General features: G+C 39.0%; 1 protein-coding gene across 9 annotated transcripts in view; it reads right to left on the bottom strand.

The window, feature by feature from the left end:
• LOC102086487 (LIF receptor subunit alpha) overlaps window positions 1-12,481 on the bottom strand; it is a 90,912-nt gene that overhangs the window by 37,358 nt on the left and 41,073 nt on the right. For 8 of the 9 annotated variants that reach the window (XM_021295312.2, XM_065047586.1, XM_065047588.1 and 5 more), the window contains exon 2: window positions 9,623-9,734. The exons of the other annotated variant lie outside the window; for it this stretch is intronic. The gene's annotated coding sequence lies outside the window, so the exon portion shown is untranslated. The remainder of the gene's footprint in view (window positions 1-9,622; window positions 9,735-12,481) is intronic. 9 annotated transcript variants of the gene reach the window in all.

Here is a 12,481-nt window from a genome sequence, read left to right on the forward strand (position 1 = left end):
ACTTATTTAGGACAAGAAAGCTCAATGTTGTCAGAGGAAGGCAAAACCTTGACCAGGCCTAGCTGGAATGTAACCAGTAGCTGCTACGAAGTGTAAATGTCTTTACATTGTAAATATTTTTTTTTAAATGAGGCAAAGAGGGATCAGCCCATTGTCTCCTCCAGAAAGAGCAACTGCAAGTAACGCATTTTTAACAGACATTCAGCTTAAAAAACACGAGCAATAGCACATCCCATAACAACCTCATTTCCCTGGGCAATCTATTCATGTCACTTCACTGGGACTATTATTAGTGCTCCCAATGTGCTATACAACTATCTCTTGCTCCATTTTAAGCACATTACTTTGTCCTATCTTCAGCAGACAAAGAATGGTTTATCTTCTGCCTTGCAGCAACCTCTTACATAGAAGGTGGCTGATACCAGGTCTCTACTAGCTACTCCCTTAAAAACTCTGTATGTTTTTCACCCTTTCTCAGCCTGTTTCTAGATTTCTGATATTTTCTGGAATGAATATTTCTCTGTGGACCAAATCTGCTGCATCCTCGGTTTTGAAATATTTCTGTTCCCTGCGGCCTGAGAATTACAAAGCACAATGAAGGAACTTTTCTAAGGCAAACCTATGCGTGGCACGTGTTTACACAGTCCATGCTATATTTGCTTTTCTCTCGACATTCAGACCTTGTTGACTCAATTACAGCGTGTGCTCCAGCCCCGGATACTACTGTATAAAGCTGCCACGTAGCTGTTTATCTAGTACTTCAGACTCCAATCTCATCCTCAAATGGACTGCAAACCTCCTGACTTAGCATGAGTATATTTGCACAGCAAATTAATCTTAAAGGTCTTGCCCAAAAAGTTCTTTCACTTTAAAATTTTAAAATAAGGAAAAAGCCTCCTATAAATCTATGCTAAGGAACATCATTGTGTATTTATCCAAAAATCATTCACACATACCAACAGCAAAAGCACAGCAGGCTTCAAGATATGTTTACCTGTATTTAAGAGCTGCTACTAAGTGCAGGGTTCCACATTAACTGCTGGAAGTCACATTACATGGAGATGTCCTGGCTTTGCTCAGGGCTTTATGTTATGCAGAGGAACTACCCTTGTGCCTGTGGTTAGGAAGAAGTAACTTTGAATTGTATTTTATGCAGATAAACTTATGAAGAAACAGTTAGGTTCAGATTCTTAATCACTGAAGCCAAAGGAGGGTGGCCCTTATTTAAAACAGCTGAATACCAACTGTGCAGTTTTAGATTATATTTAAAGATGTTTTGATACATAGTGCACCTATGGATGATCAGATAGATAAGAAAGGAAAAGTACGTTTGAGACATTAAAGTGGACTGCTTTCCTTCAAAACCTTCACAGCTGTAAAGAAGGTTAAAGGTTCTGTGACAAGGTGAGAAAACGAGGGCAGCACCAGCTGTTTGACACTGACATGCTATGACATTACCAGTCTCCTTCGACTTAACCTCTCAAAGAGAAAAACAGATAACTGGTATCTCTCCTACTGACTGTGTTTCATATTATGTATTTCTTGGCTCAACTGGTTCTGCGTATCTTTTTTTAAAGCATAGCTGACCAAATGCTCAGTTATCATCAAAGGAAAAAAAAAAAAAAAAAGAAGTATTTTCTTAGTTGTAACAGCTCAGTTCTCTGAGCATAGAAGTTCTCCAAAGCTCTGTTCTACTTTTGAGTTTTCTGGTAGCTCAATATATTTCATTGTCAAGTGCATGGAAACCACTTTGAAAACAAACAAACAAAACAGATTAAAAAATCAAAACTCTTTTTGGCCTGCTTTCTGCCTGCAATCTGATCTGACAATCACAACCTTCCAGGTTTGGCTCTGATAAATAAATAATCTATGAATTGAGGATCAGTGGCCACATTTTTTATGACTTTTTTTTTTTTGTGCTCCACAAGCAGATACCAGAAAAGAAACGGTTAAAAAGGCAGCTTATACAAAATGTTTAGGGAAACTGTAAGTGGAGAATACGAAATGAAAGCATGAAACCAGTAAAAACACATGTATTAATCATAGTAGAAGAAATCTCTTTGTTGACAAATTTTCTCAAGTTACAACTTGTTTGTTTCTCCACAGTTAAGGGTATAGTCATAATAATTTACCAGCAAATAGAGCAATAAAAGGTCTCAAGGAAACTACACCAAAGCACACCACCAAAAAATTCTAGAGACTGACGGCAGGCTCTGTTTTTTGCAATAATGAACAGCCATTACGCCAAATACAGCCAGTCAGAAAAGCAGGTGCTAAGCATGTGCCTAGATCAAAACCTTATTGATGGAAGAAATATTATGCTGCTTAGCAGGTGGAAAACACTCATTTTACTTGTCTCTGCCCAAAGATACTAATTTAACCCTCAAAGTGAAAGCAAACACGCCTATATCCAGATAAAAATGAATATATCACATTACATATCCTACTATTGCCAACAGAAAGCTTCCAAAAAAATCCCCTATCTGAAAGACCATGCCAGAAGTACATATTTCTGGGAAACCAAGCAAAATGCCAATACAGCTGACAGTAAAGACAACAAACACAGAAACAGAAGATGAACTGGCTTGCTTTCGAACAGCTTTGCTGATCCCATAGCCTTCAGTCTTTGACTTTAAAGCTAACTGAGTAATAAAAAGAAATGAAAGTAGAATTAATAAGATTCATTTGAGGGGGTCTGGCTGTTTTTCAACACAGTACATTCTTCCACCTCCTCAAAAAAATTTCCAAAGTTGAGACAAAAATCTCTCTTTGGTAATCTAAATTCAGGCTTTCCCTCTGTTTTATAACATGGCAACATTCCATGTTATAAAAGATTCACAGGACATGAATCACTAAAACTCGTTTATAAATGAAGGCTGAATCCCATTTGGGAATCTGGCTTTCCCCGGTTCTGAGGAATTAATTTAAGAATCTGCTATTTCTCTTTCCGGAAGCTGATAAAATAATTCAAGTTGCCTATCTGCACTCTCCTAATCTGCAGCGGAGAAAAAGAAAACAAATACAAGGTGTCAAGACATCATATAGTAAATGTGCAGGGGTGCACAAGGCCAAAATTTCAGTCCTTTGAGACAAATTTTGTTTTGTTTTATTTTTTTCCTGTTAAGCACGAGGAGAAACATTCCCTCCTCACTGCTTCCTCTAGCTGTCAAACAGCAGCACCACCTCTGAGATGCTGGGAAGCCACCACAGTTACCCGGCCCCCACCTCAGCCTGCTTCTGCTCTGCAAGGTGAAGTGAGATGTCAGGACACAACACACAAGCTCAACACAAGGATTGACACTTTCACAAATTTGTTTTCAAAGTCCCTGGTCACAAGCGCCATCTACAAAGGTAAACATTTTCGCCAAAAGTGTTACCAACGACAGTAAAGGTGCACCCTAGCTGGAGTAACTATTTCACCTGGCTCAGAGTCTAAGGCCAATATGCAGCTGCAACTGCTTTCCAGTATTTCCAGTTCTTCCTTTCTTCTAATCCCAGGACTGTTAAACATTATGGAAATGGAAATAATCAAGCTGCAGACTGGGAAAGCTGGTGGATACTTCCAGGTAGCGATGAGCATGAGAAACACCCTCAGAGAAATCTCTTTGCATGGGATTTCTTGACTTCCGGAGGGTGATGGATGAAGACTACACACAGGACAGGGATCAGAAAGGTCTGAGGTCATTCAAGGGTGATATTACTAAAGCATTTTGTCCCTGTTAGAGAGCACAATACACATACGCACACAGAAAGAAACTGAGACTCTTAGGCATCCCCTCATACAGAAGAAGTAGACATCAATTAGCTTAATCATAGCAACGGAATCATTTTTGAGAAGGATTTGGAAAGTACAATGGAAGATTCCTTCAGGTTACTCATGTCAAACAAAGAACAACCCATCAAACAAGAACACGCCAGGTGGTTTATAGAGAGAATTGGGAAGAATATCCCTGCTGGGACAGCTGGGCTGGAGATAAAAAAGAGGCACAGTGATATTGAAGAGGCAGAGCAGTCAGGCAGAGCAGAGGAATTAAAGGGCAGAATGAAACAGAGATGCTGTAGGAAATCATGATTAGTTTTTACCACAATTAAAATTGAACTTATCAGATGACTTTTGTTGTTTGTTAGTTTGTTTTTCCAAGCTAAAAATGCATTTTGCACACTTTGCCTTTTGTTTTCACTGAATTATGCCTGTTTTCAGCTAAATCATATGCAAGTTTGGAAATTCTTAGTCCTACTGGAGTCATTTGCCACACATTGCCCAGGGTACACCATGGTCATTGCATCTGATGTTCCTAGCATGAAATTTTTGGAAGAACAAAGACACTGACAACAGAAAATTGTCTAACTCTGAGTCTGGAAGTCTTTGCCCATATCAATTAGCCACCAAGCATGAGGTTAGATACAAGCACATCCATCACTACTAGGAACATAATACTGCTGTCCAGATGGTAACCAGAGAAAACAAACTACTCTGAGAAACACAGTGAATCCTACTACTACCAAAACCAGATTAAATATGTTTTGGAATATCTGCAAGCCTGTTCACAATTTATCATTGTTACATACTAGGCAAATGCTATTACAGATTACTCCCTGAGCCTTATTAGACATCAGAGAAGGCACGCTAGAGAGGCCTGGATTGCAGTTGAGTAAAGGTTGACTTCACTGTGCAGCTATTTCCTCAGTGGGGTCTCTCTATCCAGCTGCAGAGTTCCATCCAGCTTGTAAGGACACAGTATGCTGGATGTCACCTCCTCATTCTGAGTGAACTGAACCTGGGCAGCATGTTCAAAGGTTATTCCAGGGGTAAGAGGACAGACAAAGTATTATCAGATAAGCCCAACATCCTTAGGAAGTCAGGGCAAATTAACAAGCACAGAATCTTCTCCCATAGAGGTGCAGATGGAAAACACCTAATCATCTGAACAAAGGAAAAAGCAAAGGGGTGAAGGTTAAGGGACACTACCAGCCAAAAGAGAAATTTAGGCTATTGTGCTGTGCAGGGGAAGGAAACGGCTCAGAGCCATTTACACACTAGTATTTTAACCCATTCAAAAATTTTATTGATACTTACTACAACTGGCAAATTAATACTGCGTAAGACAAAGGATTAAACTTATGTATTTGCGTAAAACTGATACAACTACACACATTTCCTGATATGCTTGAATTTGGTGACCTCATGGTTGACACACTTCCTTGAATTCTTGCACTTCACAGAGTAGTATGGAACAAGTACACCGAGCAAAGGCACATGAGTCCAACTACTTTGCATTTATAAAAAACACCGCATCATGAATGCTGTGGCTAAACACTATGCCTTTTCAATACTTAATACAGGTACAAATCATAGAAACAAATACACGCACATTTTTTGCAGTCCATAAACCTAGAACCAAATGAAATTACAAAGAGGTCTCCCACTTCTTCAGTGCTTGCTGAATGTTGCTGACACATAACTGAAATAAAACACAAACTATTCCAAAGTACATTTCATTTTTAGGGGGTACTGTCAGTCTCTGTGTGGTTCTCAAGGAAGCATATCTTCAGAGGAAAACATCATTTGCCCACATTGTCAACTGTGTGAACCTCAACGTGAGGCTCAAGGGCTCAACCACATCAGTCGGACTTTACCAAAAGGGCTGCAGAAAGAAATCACTGTTCCTCAGAAAAGTAATATTATCTACATAATTCTGTCCCTGCCAGTTCTCTTCAGCTCTTATGTCCTTGTGAACTACTAAACATTAAAGAAGTTGACCTTATTAATGAAAGAGTTTATTTTCCTTAATCTGGCAATGTCCAAAAACTTATTTTGAACTATGTGACCTTTAATCTTCTTTCCATCACAGGAAAAGCCTATTTAGTTTTATAAGAGAACACTGATAATCACTGAAGCAATTCCAAGTGTGCTTTTTTAAACAACCGGCAATGACCTGAGGGTTGGAATCCTTCATTGTTTACAATAAAACCTGTGGTATTCAAATTATTTTTAAGGTACAACGAACTAAGTCCAAAGAAAGTCTGTCTTCATGTGTACAAACAACATATAAATAGATCAAATACTGAAATGTGGCTTTCACATTAAATAATATATTGGGAATAACTAGCAACAGTTATGCAATATCCTTTTAGAGTGAATGTAAGGAATGAAAGTCACTTACGAGAAATAAATTGATTTTTTAGTAATCGAGGGAATGGGCAGTTCCTGAAACTACAGATCTATATTTTCTGATAAATTATTATTGTATTAATCTTTCTTGAGACTTTAAAAGCTGTATTTCCACTCTTAGTAAGTACCAGACATGTCACATGAAGACATACTGCAGCATGTTATCATGAATAGGCTACCCTTCCACTGCAATGAGCAAATGCTTTTTTCTCTGCTCCATTCCCAAGAGAATGCTCATGTGTTGCCATCCCCTTCCAACTTCTCCAAAGAAGGAAGGTCTACAATATAGTACGAAATTATCAGAACAAGTCTGTCCATGCACAATTACATAGCAGTTGGCATTTATTTCTTTCACATATTGTTTTAGTTGTACATTATTCCCCTCCAGCCTTTCATGTATGCATATACATACATATCTTCCTTTTAAGGAGGCAAAGCGTAGGAATTAATCCTAAGTACTCAGAAACAGAAATATTGTCTTCTACAGCTGATACACATCAGAGCTGGTCTCTCTCCTAATTAACTTTCGGAGACCCAAGAGAGACCATTGCCAGGATATGAAGAATAAATATTAACTCTTGCACTTGTGCATGCATGTACACGGGCACAGCTACTGGAAACTGAGACTCACTCTCTCTCCCACATGCATACCTGCTCATGGTATCGGCACCATCTCATTCTCTTGCTGATCACAGACTCCGTGGGAGTCATGGACCCGAAAGACATACAGGCAGACCTAATCCAGCTGTCTGAAGCTAATACTGCTCCCCTTTGTCCACTCTGCTCCTCTCACACAGGTCTCCAGGTCCCTGCAAGAGACTTATGGTCCAGTTGTGGATCCTTTCTCATAGCAGCAGAGCTAGCAACTCAGTGCCTCAACATGAACTGATTAATTAATGTTATCCTTTCCACCCCTCTAATAGACTTTCACATCCCCAAAATAGAGACAGCCTCACCAGCCTAGTTCTAGTGTACTCCTGCATGTTATCCCCAGCATTACAAGCAAGTAGCACTTCCTTAACTGCATTGCCCTAACTGAAATCACTGACAGCACTGACAAAGGCACAAGATGTAGTTGTCTTACAATTAAATTAACACCTGCCTTTCAATTTCAAGTATCTCAGGCTGAATACTCAGTTTAGGAAGAACATTGTTATAAAACAAATTGTATAGAAAAGTTAAAATGTTGTTTTCAGCTTCTGCTAAATGACTTCAAATCTGGTTCAAACAGACTGAGATCTCAGCCCATGAGAGGGAAAAAGATACTAAAAAAAATCCTGAATTTGCTCATAATACTCAAAATGACAAGTTTCCATCTTGTCTGTTGGTTGGATCTTAGAATATTTCTTGATTTTGCATGATGTAAATAAGATAGCAGCTCTTCAACTGTTTAATGGAGGGTCTCAGAATGGAAAATACTGCTATGAAGTACTTTGCAGGGGGATAAAACACTTGAGCATACTTTGTGCCATTAAAATTCTCAGAAAAAGGAGAAAAGCAATGAAGAGCATAACATTTTAAAATACGTAAGATGGCTAGTACTCATATGTATCATTTTTATTGCTGTGAAATAAAGCAATGCTTTTCTGTCTTTCCCTTTAGAACTTAGCAAAAGCAGTGAATTGAGTCCCTGTAAACAATCCATCAGCAAGTGCTGAGACAGCAGTGCCTGTAAGGCTAACAATGCCTCACCTCATTTAAAACTGAAAGCAGCTCATAGAAAATTGAGACTGCTACTAATAGGACATACAGTGAGTCAGTTCCATAAGTCTCTCCTGACATGATTCACACTTAGAATAAGAACACAAAACAGAAATTTTCAAAGCCACAACTGCACTTCATCTCACATCTCTGCATCATTTTCACATGACCAACACTACATCATTTGTAACTTGCATCTGTCGCTTCTCTGTCAATGCTCTCTTGAAAGCAAGATTCTTCTCCTGAAGGTCCTTTTTTTTCCTTTCTCTTCTCAAGGGTGACTACAAAAAAGGCTGTGGAGGGGGAAAAATAACCTTGGAATTTACACACACAAGTCATTCCAACTTTGCTATCTCTGTTTAACAGGGTTCTTCCTTCCTGCTATTATTAGTAAATCTCACGGTTCACTTCTCACAGTATTGCTCTGGCAGATGATGTACAAAAGAAAGATTTCTTACTTACTAGTTTCTACCACCAACAAATCTTGTATACCTACACACTGGCATGGAAAAATCTCTTCCCACAGAAGGCTGTTCATCACATTTCTCAGGCATTGCTGCTGATATGTTTAACCTTTTGTTTCACGACTCAGCAATGAAGCAGCTATTGTTTCCAAAGTGCTGAGCAAGTCTGACTGTGGGAACGAGAGACGTGCAACAATTCTCAGTGGTCTCTCTGGTAGCTGCAGATTGAGGTGCCCAGGCAGGCGGGGAGAAGGCTAGGGTGAGGGGAAACCTAACTGCAGAGATGAGAGAGTTAATTGGACAGCTGAGCTTTCGGTGTACTTATATGAATGGCGTGTTCTGCTTCAGTTCGTTTTGCATTTCTTTTCCAGTAATATATTCCTTAGGAAAATTTCTGCTCTTTATGCGTCTAATCAGGTCCATCCAGATACACAGTGCATAACTCACAAGGTCAAGCATGTTCTTATAAGTTTACCTGTCTAAATCCAGACACCTGCAAAACCTCTAACGTAAACATCTTTGTGTGTGTGTGTGTGTGTGTGTGTGTGTGTGTGAAATCCTCTTCTACAAAAGCTTTTTTCAATCTACCTCAACCCAAAGGCAAGTCATTAGAACATAGCATTTAAAAATAACACCACCTCAAACATCTTTGGAGAATACTCTGCTTTTCCCAGTTTTCCATATTAAAGAGCTATACACTGGATCTGTACAAGGATCATATTTGCAGAACATATTTAGATAATAATGCATATGCCTCACGGACATAAATATTTGACTTTAGAATACTATCTGCAGAAAGTCTTTTTAAGCTGTGGAAGAAGACATGAAAAAAATCGGAGGTAGATATACATATTAAGAATGCAAGTGACAAGTATCTTTTTTTCAAAATAAGAAAATAAAAGCCAAACGAAAATCAATCAAGTATAATTAAAGATGGTAAAAACAAATGCACATTACTTAAAAAGATCAACTGAAGGTGATTATTATCAATACCTGCTAAATTCTTATTAAAGTGATCAGCTAATCAAATATCTGAGTTTAGATTGCTGCATCTTGTTCATCTTATTTCTCAAGTCCCCTGAAAGATGCCCCTCAATACTTCATAAGATCACCTGTGCCTTCTGACAAGAAGGTATTCCAAAGTTGTGGAGTGCTGCTTGTGACTGCTGATTTATGAAAGATAATAAGCCTCAGTAACCACATATATACACATATTGCTCTTGAATTTGCAAACACCTAAGTATGACTAATCCTATCTTATGAATAAAGGCATGCATAAACTCACATTTGCACTGTTGGGTTGGCAGAAGCCCAGCTGCAGGAGCCTGTGACAGGCTCGGTCCTTAGCCTTCAGTATGGGAGAGCCAAATGCAGAAATGGGCAGTCACACTAGGTACCTGAAGTTAAAAGATTCATATATAATCCATCAGGAAGAATGCTACACTGGAGGATCGCTCAGAAAATACATGAAATTAAAAACATACTTTCCTTGTTTAAGTATATAGAGAAGAAAATCAAGGCTATTTTTCTGAAAGCCTATTAGTGGCATAATTCTACAGGCAGCTATTGTAATGCTGAGTGCTTGCTGCAATTTCTCTGCAGCAATCATTTCCCCAACTCCAACCCAGGGTTACCTACTGATTAACAAGCATGCATACAGCAGGACAAAAGGATAATATACAAGAATCTAATGATTTCAATGATACATTCTTCTCATACTAATGCCAGCTGCACCACTCATTAGTTGAAATATGGGAAAGCAACTGGAATATTCAAAGTTTCAGTTCCCACAGTTCAAGTAAATAAATACATGAAAGACACTGAAAATAAGAGTCCTCACAACTTATTCTGTACAGGTAAGGCTACCTCACAAAAGCTCTTGATCAAATAGTACAAGAGAAAAACAAGCTATCTATTAGCAGTGGAAATGGTTTAATCCAGAACAATGTCGATTTATACACAGAACTAAGCGATTACTTAAAGCAGTTTGAGTCTGAGAGATCATCCATTGATGCAAAGCCTAAAACAATGCAACGATTTAGTTCAATAAGGTTACTTGATCACAGTTCTCAATTACCTACACAGAAAAAGGATTTAAATACAATGCAAAATGTATGAGATACAAGAGTCAATACCATTTAGTAGACCTCCACTGAAAAGTGCATACTGTGAAAAGAAAAGCTAATTAAGTATTGGTAAAGCTCTTCAAGAATGGGGTGAACTGATCGAAGTAAAAAATAAGACTGGATGCATTCCTAAAAGAGTTCTAAATGTGGGCTCAATACAAGTCTACCCAGATTAAAGTCCTGGGTTCACATTACACCAATGTCAGTCTAGACTGACATAAGTCTTGCACATATCTCACATTAATATACATTTTAATGGTGAAAGAAGACAATATACATGGGATAAACTACAGATTTTGAGGTAGGATTTAAAATAAGGGCCATTTGGCTTGCTGAATTTACATCCAGACTGATCTTGTCATTTGAAACATGAGGCAACATTTGGTCAAAAATATCTTCTTTCAAAAATTTCCTAACATTTTGAAAAAGAAACAGGCAAATTGCATTTAATTTGGAGGAGATGCTTTTCTATATTGGGAATCATGACAATGCTGTTCGAGCAGATGAATTATGAGTTACGTGCCTGGAGATCTGTGCACTAAAGATTTCTCATAGCCATGACCTTTGGAAGAGTATGGACCATAGGGAAGGAGGGGAAGAGGAAGAGGAACAGGTGGACTCTAGGGAACAGATATTATTATCCTCAGAACCAGCAGAAAATGTAGCAAAAGTAGAAGAGTTTGATGTTTATGTCCACCTCATACACACAGTACTTTAGTGCTTGTCGCACGTAAGACAACACTAACTTCTGTGATAGAAACAAATCACATTTGGGGGGTTGTTTTCAGCATTTTTGTTTGTTTCTTTTTGTTTTGGGCTTTTTTGTTTTGTTTTGTTTTTGTTTTTCCTCTCTCCCCCTCTCTCTGCCTAGGATTAAAGATTAAAAGCTTATCGTCTTGGTTTTAGCTTCAGAGTGAGCTGTAAAACCTCAGAGGTCAAACATCTCTTTTGCCACAAGTGCTGAACTTGATCCAAATAACGAAATATTGTAAAAATTAGCTGTAGTTGGAATACTTATAACTTACATTGACCTTTGGGCTTCAGAGTCTGCAGAAGCCCCACCTATAATACTTACCACTATAATTTTCTTCTGAAGTTCATTTGATTTAAGCGGCATTTTTGCCCTGCAGTAATATTAAGATCAATTATTTGAGAAAGATACTTTGAAGTTCTGTCCTCACTGATTTTATAGTTCTGAGAGGCCATTAGATCACCCAGTTCAAGAAGGGCAAATCCATGGTCAGCCATGGAAACAGGGTTACATCACATGATGAGCAGCATGGCTGTCTTGGCACAAGAGCTTCTGGAGGACCAAGTAAATCCTGTTTGGAACAGAGAAGGGCTGCCAGGCTAAGGCAGATACCACCAGACAGCCCCAAAAGGCAACTGCCTGCCCAGGCCAGCCCCACGCTGGGCAAATCACCTTCTCCTCTGGGGTCTCCAAGATACAATGGGATGTGCTGTGAACTCTCAAACATGACAGTAATTAGAAATGCTGATTGTAAAGTTACAGAAAGCATGAATATCAGAGATGCTCAAACCACCCTGGTGGACTGCAACATGGAGATATCTTCACCCCAACCTAAATGCTGCAGATGGGCTGAACTTCACCCTGTTTGGGGCCTACATGCCCAAGTCTGGATTAGACCACTTTGCAGCAAGTGGCCCATGTCACCATCTGGCTCCAAAACAGCTTTTTCTGTGCTTCTATGTTCACAGCACTTGAAACGAAGAGAAAGTAGTTTTTAAAGCTTTGGGCTGAAATGTATGGTGTGCCCAAGGGTATAACGTAGGGGGCATTTGAGGGCACAAAGCCAGTTCACCATGCTAGCCAAATTTGCCATAGGCCATACCCACACCATCCAAAACAAACTTTTAACCATGCTCACTAGTCAAGGAGCCTACATTTCCTCTTGGAGGGAAGTAATTGACTTATTCAAGGAGCAAAACTAGCTCAGATGGATGGTTGAGGACCAGAAGGAAAACATGGATCATTTCTGAGCCAGACTGACAGTGTA

This window comes from Columba livia, chromosome Z (assembly GCF_036013475.1).
Source record: "Columba livia isolate bColLiv1 breed racing homer chromosome Z, bColLiv1.pat.W.v2, whole genome shotgun sequence".
In the NCBI taxonomy this organism is placed as follows: domain Eukaryota; kingdom Metazoa; phylum Chordata; class Aves; order Columbiformes; family Columbidae; genus Columba; species Columba livia.